The sequence below is a fragment of the Lycium ferocissimum genome, chromosome 2 (genome assembly GCF_029784015.1).
Source record: "Lycium ferocissimum isolate CSIRO_LF1 chromosome 2, AGI_CSIRO_Lferr_CH_V1, whole genome shotgun sequence".
Lineage (NCBI taxonomy): Eukaryota > Viridiplantae > Streptophyta > Magnoliopsida > Solanales > Solanaceae > Lycium > Lycium ferocissimum.
In genome coordinates this window covers 69,251,743-69,263,250 of record NC_081343.1, presented here as the reverse complement: position 1 = coordinate 69,263,250, position 11,508 = coordinate 69,251,743, and the positions used below count along the sequence as shown (strand labels likewise).

The 11,508-nt window shown below is 33.4% G+C and overlaps 1 long non-coding RNA gene across 1 annotated transcript; it reads right to left on the bottom strand.

The window, feature by feature from the left end:
- Positions 1 to 4,109: 4,109 nt before the first annotated feature.
- On the bottom strand, positions 4,110 to 5,727 carry LOC132048380 (uncharacterized). The gene is made up of 3 exons (XR_009412955.1): positions 5,304 to 5,727; positions 4,836 to 5,162; positions 4,110 to 4,742 (listed from the first exon to the last, which is right to left on the bottom strand). It is a non-coding gene; the product is annotated as an uncharacterized LOC132048380 (long non-coding RNA).
- Positions 5,728 to 11,508: the final 5,781 nt, after the last annotated feature.

The window sequence follows — 11,508 nt, the reverse complement described above, 5'->3', positions numbered from 1 at the left end:
TTGTCCATCCCTCAAAATTCAAATATCTAATAATTTCTTTTTAGAATTTTATTTGAAGTATTTGAATAATGCATACATAGGCTATTGTTCTAGAAATTTCTTTACATTTGGATATATTTTTACGTTTTTTCTTTTGGATATTTACAAAAAAAAAAATTGCATTTTCATGAATTTCGAGACTATATACTATATTAGATATTTTTTGGTTTTTTAAAGAATAAATAAATAAGAAAATTTCATGGGCTTATTCCCATCTTGCAAACCACGTTGAAGCACTATCTTCTATTGAGTTTCATAGGTAACAAATTATTTGTACTTTAGTGTTTAAACAAGTTCTTTTCATATAACCTTTCACTATTATTGCCGCATGTTTCTCTTACTAAACACTTAATTGAACTATTTATATGTACAAGCATTCTCTTAATATAAATACATGTGAAGTGAGATGACTTCCAAGTTCCAACTTCAAATTAACTGAAGTAGTCGCAATTTGGTTGAGAATAATTACAAAGAGAACTTAAAACATTTAAATTAGAGACTTAACAAGAAGCTCTTAATGTTTTCAACGAAATACTACATGGCATTGTAATTTCTATAGCTATTTGCTATGTCTTAAAATGATAGGTTAATTGTAGTAAAAAGAGTCAAGAAATACTATATTCACTATGTCTCGAAGAGGCTGTCACATATTGCTTTTTGATGGTTAAATTAGGTGAAATTATGATATAATTGAAAATTAGGTGTGCTCTAATAAAATAGTGAAATTACAACGTGCAATATGTTTTTTAATAATATTTAGATTCTATTTTATTCAAATAAATTAATCCACATCTCCCATCTAATTATGAAAGTTGGTCAAACTAGCACACCTGAAACAAAAAACTGATGCAAACATTAGGTGGGGGAATAATACAGTACATAAATTGGGACCTGAACAAAGATTTAGTGCAGTTTGGACCCCCTCTTTCACCTATTTTCGCAGCATGGCCTTATGGAACTAGACCACTATTGGCCATCATTAGGGAATAATACAGTACATGAATAAACGGGCATAATATCACTTAAAACAAAAGCTATTTGGGTCCTACTAAAATGGCCGGGTTTTTGACCCGCCCCAACCTTCATTTTCTAAAATATTTTTTTTAAAAATATTTTCTAGAAATACATTTTTTAAAAATATTTTCCCGAAAATTATTTTTACGATTTTTCGCAAAAATATTTTTTAAGAAAACAATTTTCGTGGTAAATATTTTTTCGAGAAAAACATTTTTCGTGAAAAATATTTCCTTCATATTGAACACACACAAACTTATAAGATACATGATACAAGAAAAGTGTATATATTAAACAAATAAACTAAATCTCAAGCAATAAACCCAAATTTAAGTAAATCTTAAAAATGGGCTAGGGTGAAGACGCTAATGGAATCACTTTAAAACGTTTGGGTTGGACCAATATAAAATTATCTTGTTCCCCAACCCATAAAAGTTTGGGCCATCACCGCACCCGACACCCTAACGATGTTGCCCAAACCCACTAGGCTAAATATCAACCTGACTTATAGTTTGTTTGACTAAAGTTTCAAATATGCTTATTTGAAAGAAAAAGAAATTATTAAAAGTATTTTTCAAAAAAGTATTTTTAGCTAGAATAATAATTTGTGTTTCATTAATTAATTTATAGATATTTTTGTAATCTTGGAGCAACAATTTATATTTGGCCTAGGTTTTAAAAGCGCTTATGGGGAAAATTTACTTTTTCAGCTTTTGAAAATCAACGTATGTTACAACTCAAAAACATTTAGTAGTAATTTTTTTGTTAAAAATTTGACCAAACACCTCAATTCATCAAAACAAACACCTCTTTAAACAATTTTAATTTTATAAAAAGCTTGATCAAATAGGTTATTACTCTTAACCCTGAATATCGTCTAACTCACGAGTGATGACTAAATAAAGGTTGAATTGTCGTGAATGACAAGTCGTATACAGTTTTATCATGTGATGATTTTGGCCAAGTAAATGCCCTTGACTGCTAGATTAGCTTAAGCTTTGACTGATATTCCCCCACTTTTTTTTCCTTCGAATGAAACTCAACATCCTCCACAGGAAGCATTCTCTATTGCTTTTATTATCGCTTATCAGTATTACCTTCTTTTTTACTTAAATTGACTTGTTTATTTTTCACACACTTATATCACAGAATAAAGAAGAAGATTTCAATGAAGTATTGGGAGGTCCAGAACAGGGATGAATTGAGATATACGTAATAATCTTGAATGCATTAGGAGTAATAATTAATTTATTTTTGATCTCTCGAAAAAGAAAAAAGAAAAATCTTGTTATATTTTTCAAGAATTCGAACTCAGCTAAAGTTCAGATTGTTTATCAAAAGAAAAAGAAAAAAACAAATCTTATAAGATTTTCAAGAAATTATTATATTTCTCCCAAAGGAAGATGATTTTTCTATATATAATAAATAATAAAGGTTGGTTTCAATGCCTACTTAGTGTCATTTTAAGAAAAGATTGAGGGCAGTTTGGTCATTGAGTCACACCTCTTACACATTTTGCAAGATTAGCTTGCTTGGAAAGGTTGTCTTCCATGCTTTATTACTTGACAAACTTACTTAAATTACTATCTTATTGTAACTTTCTACCATTTGTAGCTACCCTTTTAAATATTACCATTTGTAGCTATATTTTGACAAAACAGTGTATGTTTTCGCGTGTATTTCTTGCCAACAAATACATGAGAACATGGTAAAAAAAATAAAAAAAAATAAAAAAGGATCCTTGATTCTAGCCTTTAACGGTAGAGCTATTAAATTAGATATTAATATATTTTTTTGATGTATTTTAGTGATTTTTTTTTGCTTTGATGTATTTCAGTGGTTTTTTTTTTTTTTTGGCTATTATGTATTTTCGTGTCTTCTTTTTTTTTTTTTATGTATTTTAGTGATTTTTTTGGTTTATTTTTGATGTATTACAGTGGCTTTTTTTGATGTATTTCAAATACATTGTGTACATTCCAACTACATATGAAACCAAATATATTCAAATTTTTATGTATTTGAATGGATTTCAACAAATACATTCAGATACAAGACAAAAAAATTCAAATGCATGACAAATACATTCAAAAACAGTGTGTTTGGCTATTAACAAAATACACTAAAAAATACACTCAAAAAATACAAAGACAAATACATTCAAAAACAAGTATTTGTGAGATGTAGATTTTTTAATGTATTTGTATTTGGCTTTTAACAAATACACCGCCGTATCTGAGACACTACCACCACCAAAAACCCTAATCTCTCCACTACCACCAAAATCCTAATCTGAGACACCACCACCACTAAAAACCCAAATCTGAGACACCACCACCACCAAAAAACCCTAATCTTTCCACCATCAATAAAACCCTAATCTCTCCACCTCCACGTCATCTTCTCAGCCGCTATCTCAAAACTAGTGCCATCGCCGCCGCCGCCACCAATACACACGGCCAGATCTGTGCCATCGCCTCACCGGATAGAGTGAAAAGAGAGAGAGGGATGAGCACATAGGGAGAGGGAGAAGAGAGAGGAGCGGCAGAAAGAGAGGGGGTGAGCACAGAGGGAGAGGGAGAAGAGAGAGAGGCGCGGCCATGGTGTGGTGGTTGAGAGAAGGGGAGCGAGATTTTTTAAGGTTTTGAGAAATGAAAAATCTAAAATGGGTAGTGATTGGGAAAAAAGAAAGATATATGTGTTTGGATATGTATTTTTGATATAGTTACTATTTGTAATTTAGAAAAGTTAATTAGCTACTAAATATAATTAAATAAAAGAATAGTTAATATTAATAATTAGGTCTTAAAAGAAGCTACAATGAGTAAAAATTCCTTATTATTTATACCTCATCAACAGCTCCATAAAAGGCCCATTCTTTCATGTTAAATTGCATGCTATGTTGAAAAGTCATTAAATATCGTGGGGTAATTGAAATTTTCAAAGTGACGCGTATAACACAACACGTGCTCAAACTTTAGTAGGCCCCCATATATGTTCCATTTGAACTCGCCGAACGGAAGTCAGTCAAAACGGGGCCGGCCCAACTCCAACCCAACCCAACCCTAACGGGCTAGGGAGTTAAATGGGTTAGGACGGGCTAGCCCTTTTTATTGAAGGGCCTTCAAACTGGCAGCCCAACCCAGCCCTAAGCGGGCCACGGGTTAGGACGGGTTGGCCCTTCAATAGAAATTGAAAGTAAACTGAGACATCAAAAACGGAAAAAAAAAAAGTCACAACCTGTCTTCATTTGCGTACCACAGTACAAATTGCATAAAAAATGATCAATTCAAAACTGCTACCATCTTACGTGATTACCAAGCAGTAAGCAAGATAGCCACTGGAAAATCACCAACCATTATAGGTCTTCACTTTAATAACAAGTGTATTATATAAGATAATAGTAATTAATATCAAGCAAAAGAATGAGTTAAAACATAGTAACCAATCGGTCAACATTTAGCAAGCAAACTTCTACAGTTTGATAATCCAAAAAATATACAAATCTTGCACTAGAATTTCGTCTTAAATACAAAAATAAAATCCTAACGAGTTAAAATTAAAAAAACTAGTCAATTAAAGCTTAACAACTTCATTTCAACTTGCAGCTATAACATATCCAGAAGGACCAGAACCATCGAGCACATTTGAATCAACATGAGGTATCGATTCCTTAACAGCTTCATCTTCATCTATATTTTACATCACATACAAAATATTAATCAGTTAACCATTAACAAATAGATTAAGAAAAACAATAGTAATTTAACCAAAGAAAACATTACCAGCATTAGGCCAAGTAAATCCATGCAACCAATTTCTTGTAGTAACAAGAGTTTGGACATTCTCATGATGGATACAACTTCGTACTTGGTAACAACACGACCACCAATACTAAACGCCGATTCGATGCTACGGTAGTAATTGGAACACCGAGTACATCACGTGCCATCACTGAAAGGTCGGGATATTTCCTTTCATTTTCCTTCCAATACTTAATAACATCCATCCCATGAAACTTCTCATAATCCAGCTTTTGTTCCTCCAAATAAAGATCCAATTCTGACTTTCCAAAGATTGCAAAAAGATTCACTCTCGAACATTTTAAATTCCTATTAATTTATAATATGAAATGCGATTATAAAAATAAAAAGAAGAGGAAGAAATAGGAAATATAATTGCTTGATTAAAAAGTATCACTTACACCAAAATGAATAAGAAAATTCATCAAGAATAAAGTAAAAATTACTTACATCAAATAATCTGGATTCCTTTTGTTTGGATCGGCTTCTTTCTTGAGTTGGTTTACACAAAATAGTAGAAGTAGTTGCTCCAATTTGACTATTTACATAATATTCATAGAGCTTGTACAATTTTTTCATAGTTTCAACCTTCTCTTGTGCGAAGCATCATCTACCTTAGAGTAGCAATACCTTAAAAGTTGCAACTTCAAGCGAGGATCAAGGATTGCTCCAAAGGCAAGCACTACACTATATTTACTCCAATATTTATCAAACTTCTTGGACATTCTTGAAGCCATTTCCTTAATAACTCCATCTGGATTCTGTGCCTTCTCCATCAGCATGCATTCAATTTTCCAAACTTGCATAAAGTACAAGTTGGAGGTCGGATAACTTGAACCAGAAATCAAGTTAGTTATTTCATGAAAAGGTTCCAAGAATTCACATATTTTTTGCCACTTCTCCAACGATCGATGTGACAATGAGAGTAATTTCTATCAACCAATCGTAGACCGGAAAAAGCTTTTTCATACCGTAGTGCACTCTCAAGCATCAAGTATGTTGAGTTCCATCCGGTAGCCACGTCTAAACGTAAACCCAAATTTGTATTAATTCCCACTTGCTTAACACATTGCTTAAACTTTCTCATTCTAGCATCCGATCCTTTGACGTACTTCACACTTTCTCTAACTCTAAACAAAGCATCATTAGTCGCTTTCAAACCCTCTTGAACAATTAAATTCAAAATACGGGAAACAACGCACATGAAAGTACTCACCATCACATAATAAACTCGTTGCAAACTAAGATGCCCTTTAAAATATTTTGCATGCTATCATTATTAGTCGCATTATCCAAAGTGATAGAGAACACCTTCTTATCAATGCCCCACTCTTTCAAACAAATATATATATTGCAGCCAATTCTACTCCCGTGTGAGGAGGAATCATACGACAAAAATTCAAAATCTTACTAACTAACTTCCAATTGTCATCAACATATGAAGTAGCTTAAACAAAGATACCCCTCGAAGTACCTCCGCCAAAGAATCGTGTTAAGCAAACTCGATTCTAATCTTAGCTAAGACTTGTCTTAACTTTTCCTTCTCTTTGAAATACACTTTCGGACATCCACAAAAATGTTGTTCCTAGATGGCATTATTAATTCTCGACTTGCATAATTTGCCCAAGCTCTAATTCCATCATATTCAACAAAAGAATACGGCAAATCATGCTTAATGATAGCTTCAGCAAGCATTTCACGTGAAACCAATTGGTCTATTTTTCTAGACTGTATTTTACCTTGTTTATCCATAAACATTTGACCCAAACTGTGGTATTTCAGTTTTTTACATCTAATTAAATGGCGTTTTAAATGTGATGTTCCATAGTTCTTACCTTTGGGTCCTGGAGTAGAACCAACCCGATATGGATCTTTACAACCTCTACATATTGCCCTTTCCACTCCATCTTTACCTCTACCAGCCTTTCTTGAAATAAATCCAAACATTCGATTTTAACGCCCGATTTTTTCTCGTTCAAGTTCTTCATCTTCGTGTTCATTCACCTCTAAACTAGCTTCAGTGTACTATGTTCATCATCCTCCAATGATTTCACCTCTAAACTAGCTTTAGGTGTACTATGATCATCATCCTCCATGGATGTTCCTATAATAAAATAAAAAAAAAGATCGTTAAATAATGTAAATTCATTATTCATTCTCAAACAGGTTGTAGTAACAATAAACATCCAAGACATATTAACAAGAAGAAAACCCAATATTTGGCTTCAATTCTTTACTAAAAAAAAATACAAAGCGGACAAAATTGAACCCACAATGGAAGTTCTCGTTGATATTATCAAGATTTGGAGAGTATCTACTCATTTGTGGAATTTTGATAATTTTGCTTTATAGAAAAAGATACTTTATAATTTTACATATGCTCCAACCAACATCTAATCAAACACAATGGAAGTTCTCGTTGATAATTTTGCTTTATAGAAAAAGGTACTTTATAATTTTACATATGCTCCAACCAACATCTAATCAAACAAGACTTTTAACTTAATAGCAACATAGCGCACAAAAGGTCTCATTCAAATAACTTAGTTTATGTAGAAGAACCTGAAAAGAAGATGTTGATAAAGAAAACCCCAAATCGATTATAAAAAATCAAATCAATTTACAAAGTCAAAAATAACACTCTTTATGTATGGAGAAGAGAAATTACTTACCAGGTTTTGACTTATTGTGCTTCTTCTTCACTCGACCTGAACCGCGGAAGGGTAAACAAAACTAAGAAAAGTCGCGCAAGAAGAAAAGAAAGTGATGTTAAGAAAACCCTAGTTTCTTTTTTATGTATTCGTACCTATTTTTCTTGTTTTATGTTTCTTCCGTAGTCGCCAAAACGGGCTGGCCCAACCCAACCCAACCCAACCCTAACGGGCTAGGAGTTAAATGGGTTAGGACGGGCTAGCCCTTTTTATCAAGGGCCTTCAAACCGGCAGCCCCAACCCCCAAGCGGGCCACGGGTTAGATCGGGTTCCCTTCAATAGAAATTGAAAGTAAACTGAGACATCAAAAACGGAAAAAAAAAAAGTCACAACCTGTCTTCATTTGCAGCCACAGTACAAATTGCATAAAAAATGATCAATTCAAAACTGCTACCATCTTACGTGATTACCAAGCAGTAAGCAAGATAGCCACTGGAAAATCACCAACCATTATAGGTCTTCACTTTAATAACAAGTGTATTATATAAGATAATAGTAATTAATATCAAGCAAAAGAATGAGCAGAAACATAGTAACCAATGTCAACATTTAGCAAGCAAACTTCTACGAGTTGATAATCCAAAAAATATACAAATCTTGCACTAGAATTCCGCCCTTACCACAAAATAAAATCCTAACGAGTTAAAATTAAAAAAACTAGTCAATTAAAGCTTAACAACTTCATTTCAACTTGCAGCTATAACATATCCAGAAGGACCAGAACCATCGAGCACATTTGAATCAACATGAGGTATCGATTCCTTAACAGCTTCATCTTCATCTATATTTTACATCACATACAAAATATTAATCGCTAACCATTAACAAATAGATTAAGAAAAACAATAGTAATTTAACCAAAGAAAACATTACCAAGATTAGGCCAAGTAAATCCATGCAACCAATTTCTTGTAGTAACAAGAGTTTGGACATTCTCATGATGGATACAACTTCTCATTGGTAACAACACGACCACCAATACTAAACGCCGATTCGATGCTACGTAGTAATTGGAACACCGAGTACATCACGTGCCATCACCGAAAGGTCGGATATTTCCTTTCATTTTCCTTCCAATACTTAATAACATCCATCCCATGAAACTTCTCATAATCCAGCTTTTGTTCCTCCAAATAAAGATCCAATTCTGACTTTCCAAAGATTGCAAAAAGATTCACTCTCGAACATTTTAAATTCCTATTAATTTATAATATGAAATGCAGATTATAAAAATAAAAAGAAGAGGAAGAAATAGAAATATAATTGCTTGATTAAAAGTATCACTTACACCAAAATGAATAAGAAAATTCATCAAGAATAAAGTAAAAATTACTTACATCAAATAACTGATTCTTTTGTTTGGATCGGCTTCTTTCTTGAGTTGGTTTACACAAAATAGTAGAAGTAGTTGCTCCAATTTGACTATTTACATAATATTCATAGAGCTTGTACAATTTTTTTTTCATAGTTTCAACCTTCTCTTGTGCAGAAGCATCATCTACCTTAGAGTAGCAATACCTTAAAAGTTGCAACTTGAAGCGAGGATCAAGGATTGCTCCAAAGGCAAGCACTACACTATATTTACTCCAATATTTATCAAACTTCTTGGACATTCTTGAAGCCATTTCCTTAATAACTCCATCTGGATTTTGTGCCTTCTCCATCAAAGATGCATTCAATTTTCCAAACTTGCATAAAGTACAAGTTGAGGTCGGATAACTTGAACCGTAAATCAAGTTAGTTATTTCATGAAAAGGTTCCAAGAATTCACATATTTTTTCTGCCCTTCTCCAATGATCAGATGTAGGACAATGAGAGTAATTTCTATCAACCAACTGTAGACTGGAAAAAGCTTTTTCATACTGTAGTGCACTCTCAAGCATCAAGTATGTTGAGTTCCATCTGGTAGCCACGTCTAAACGTAAACCCAAATTTGTATTAATTCCCACTTGCTTAACACATTGCTCAAACTTTCTCATTCTAGCATCTGATCCTTTGACGTACTTCACACTTTCTCTAACTCTAAACAAAGCATCATTAGCTGCTTTCAAACCCTCTTGAACAATTAAATTCAGAATATGGGCAGTAACAACGCATGAAAGTACTCACCATCACATAATAAACTCTCGTTGCAAACTAAGATGCCCTTTAAAATATTTTGCATGCTATCATTATTAGTCGCATTATCCAAAGTGATAGAGAACACCTTCTTATCAATGCCCCACTCTTTCAAACATATATATAGTTGCAGCCTTACCCTACTCCCGTGTGAGGAGGAATCATACGACAAAAATTCAAAATCTTACTAACTAACTTCCAATTGTCATCAACATATGAAGCAGCGAAACAAAGATACCCCTCGAAGTACCGTGTCCAAAGAATCGAAGTTAAGCAAACTCGATTCGGAATCTTAGCTAAGACTTGTCTTAACTTTTCCTTCTCTTGAAATACACTTTCCGGACATCCACAATGTAGTGTTCCTAGACGGCATTATTAATTTCGGACTTGCATAATTTGCCCAAGCTCTAATTCCATCATATTCAACAAAAGAATACGGCAAATCATGCTTAATGATAGCTTGGCAAGAAGATTTCACGTGAAACCAATTGGTCTATTTTTCTAGACTTATTTTACCTTGTTTATCCATAAACATTTGACCCAAACTCGTGGTATTTCAGCTTTACATCTAATTAAATGGCGTTTTAAATGTGATGTTCCATAGTTCTTACCTTTGGGTCCTGGAGTAGAACCAACCCGATATGGATCTTTACAACCTCTACATATTGCCCTTTCCACTCCATCTTTACCTCTACCAGTCTTCTTGAAATAAATCCAAACATTCGATTTTAACTGCCTCGATTTTTTCTGTTCAAGTTCTTCATCTTCAGGTTCATTCACCTCTAAACTAGCTTCAGGTGTACTATGTTCATCATCCTCCAATGATTTCACCTCTAAACTAGCTTTAGGTGTACTATGATCATCATCCTCCATGGATGTTCCTATAATAAAATAAAAAAAAAAGACTGTTAAATAATGTAAATTCATTATTCATTCTCAAACAGGGTTGTAGTAACAATAAACATCCAAGACATATTAACAGTAAGAAAACCCAATATTTGGCTTCAATTCTTTACTAAAAAAAATACAAAGCAGGACAAAATTGAACCCACAATGGAAGTTCTCTTTGATATTATCAAGATTTGGAGAGTATCTACAGTCATTTGTGGAATTTTGATAATTTTGCTTTATAGAAACAGATACTTTATAATTTTACATATGCTCCAACCAACATCTAATCAAACACAATGGAAGTTCTCGTTGATAATTTTGCTTTATAGAAAAAGGTACTTTATAATTTTACATATGCTCCAACCAACATCTAATCAAACAAGACTTTTAACTTAATAGCAACATAGCTGCACAAAAGGGTCTCATTCAAATAACTTAGTTTATGTAGAAGAACCTGAAAAGAAGATGTTGATAAAGAAAACCCCAAATCGATTATAAAAAATCAAATCAATTTACAAAGTCAAAAATAACACTCTTTATGTATGGAGAAGAGAAATTACTTACCGTGTTTTGACTTATTGTGCTTCTTCTTCACTCTCGACTCGGGAACCGTGGAAGGGTAAACAAAACTAAGAAAGCTGCGCAAGAAGAAAAGAAAGTGATGTTAAGAAAACCCTAGTTTCTTTTTTATGTATTCGTACCTATTTTTCTTGTTTTATGTTTCCTTCCAGAGCTGTCAAAACGGGCTGGCCCAACCCAACCCAACCCAACCCTAACGGGCTAGGGAGTTAAATGGGTTAGGACGGGCTAGCCTTTTTTATTGAAGGGCCTTCAAACTGGCAGCCCAACCCAGCCCTAAGCGGGCCACGGGTTAGACGGGTCAGTCCTTCAATAGAAATTGAAAGTAAACCGAGACATCAAAACGGAAAAAAAAA